Here is a 2,034-nt window from a genome sequence, read left to right as displayed (position 1 = left end):
AGTGACTGTAATGGGAGTTTACAGATGTATAGACATCTTCATGAAGACACTTAAATTTAAGTGTCTTAACATTAAACTAAATGTCCACTGTGGTGAAAGTCTACATTAGGCAGGAGAGGTATTAAGCAGTCTCAGTGGTAACTTTCTGGGCATTTTTTGTGAGCATAGGAAGTGCAGCATCTCCTACTAGAGGTGCTAGATCTTAAAAGCATAGTGAACGGGGTCTGCTGCACGTGATTAGTAGATCTGGTACAAAAACAGTGAGATGGCCCAGAGAACTGGCGTTCTTCTGCCTCTTGGTGATACTCAGCTATGAAGGCTCTGCAAACCTAGCATCGGGCTGTCATAGAATCATGAAGTCATAGAATGGTTTGGGTTGGAAGGGACCTTTAAAGATCATCTAGTCCACTCTCCCTGCCACGAGCAGGAACATCTTTCGCTAGATCAGATTGCTCAAAGCCCCATCCAACCTGGCCTTGAGCAGTTTCACTTATGGGGCATTATTCAAGCACTCAGCATTATCTAAACATGCAAAGGCAGCTTGAGTATAGGAGTAGGATGTTATTCTGGTTGTGCACCGAGTCAGTAAGGCTCCAGAGAGTGCAAGAGCTGGAGAGCTCTATGCTAACATTCAAAGCAGAGCCCCAGCAGGTGCAGGAGCTCAGTGGCTATGAGCTGGCTTGGTGACTGCACAAAGACCTCTCCTTTATTTCTAAACCAGGTTTGCTTTCAGAAGTGGCATAGCCATAGCTGTGCAGTGATATGACTAAGACAATAAGCCCTGTCGGGTCCCGACTGAGACCTGCAGAGCCCAGCACATGTGTCCCTGTACTTAGGGCAGAATCTTCTGTAAACATAATCATCTAGCAACAGATGACAGAGAGGGAACAACATGTCAGAAGACTGTGTGGATATCTCATCTTTAAGCGACATACCCTACTCAGAGATTGCTGCTTTTTATGAATTTTCAACTTGAAAGATCAGAAATTGTTATTAGAGTTAGATGATGTGCAAAAATGTAGCGACATTGCCTCTTTAACAGCTGTTACCTACACTGACTTGCTTACCGGGATTCAAGATTCCCAGAGACAAATAATGATTAAGAATCACTGCCCCCCAGTGAAGCAATAAACTTGCAAGCCAGTCCTCTTTAGAGACATGGACTTCCCACTTCACAAATTTGAAAGCACTGACTCAGGCTTTTACAGCAACTGCAAGGGGATAATGATTACACCATTTGCATATACAGCAGAAATCACAATTTCTTTGTTCCCCCTAGAGTGTCCATAGCACCTTTACAGTGGAGAGGGATGGACTGTTCCCTGTAGGTCCCAGTACAGCAAAGAATGCAAGTACAAACGGAATTGCGTTGCAGAATGCAGAAACACTTAAAATATGCTTATCTCTAAGATGTGTAAAAGTGCTTTGCTGAGTAAGAATGACTTTCATTAAAACATGTTTTATTCTTGCTCAGTAACAGTCAATATGCCACCAAAATTTTAAAAGACTGTAATTTACTCTATGTGTGCTTTTATAAATAGTTAATAATGTCAACAGTTAAGAAAATACTATTCCCCATCTCTTTGTAGTTTATTTCTTCATTTTTATCTTACTGCTTATTTCATTTCATTTAGACAGGTTAGAGGATGGGATCTATAGCTTTATACTTACTTCTGTGAACAAAATAATACTCAATTCTACATTTTAACACTAATCAAGCAAGCTTTTTGTGTACAAAAGTTTGAACAAGGAAGTGTTCTGTGCATTTGCTATATGAAAAGCTGTGGTGTGTATGGCTAATTTTGTTTTTCCAAAACAAAATGAATTCATTTGAAATGAATCTATTCCACAAATTCTTACACCTGAATTGCATAATGACATTTTCTTCCCATGTCCTTTGCTTTTAACAGTTCTTTTTCTCCATAAATACTGGTATGCTACTATGGTTTCAGAACGAGTTGACTGCCCGAGTCTTAGAATTACCCTTGTGTTTCTTTTGTTCTTTCCTTTCTACGCTCTTAGTGTCTACCAAAT

This window comes from Vanellus vanellus (assembly GCF_965231255.1).
Source record: "Vanellus vanellus genome assembly, chromosome: 2".
NCBI classification, from domain to species: Eukaryota; Metazoa; Chordata; class Aves; order Charadriiformes; family Charadriidae; genus Vanellus; species Vanellus vanellus.
This window is presented reverse-complemented; position numbering follows the sequence as displayed.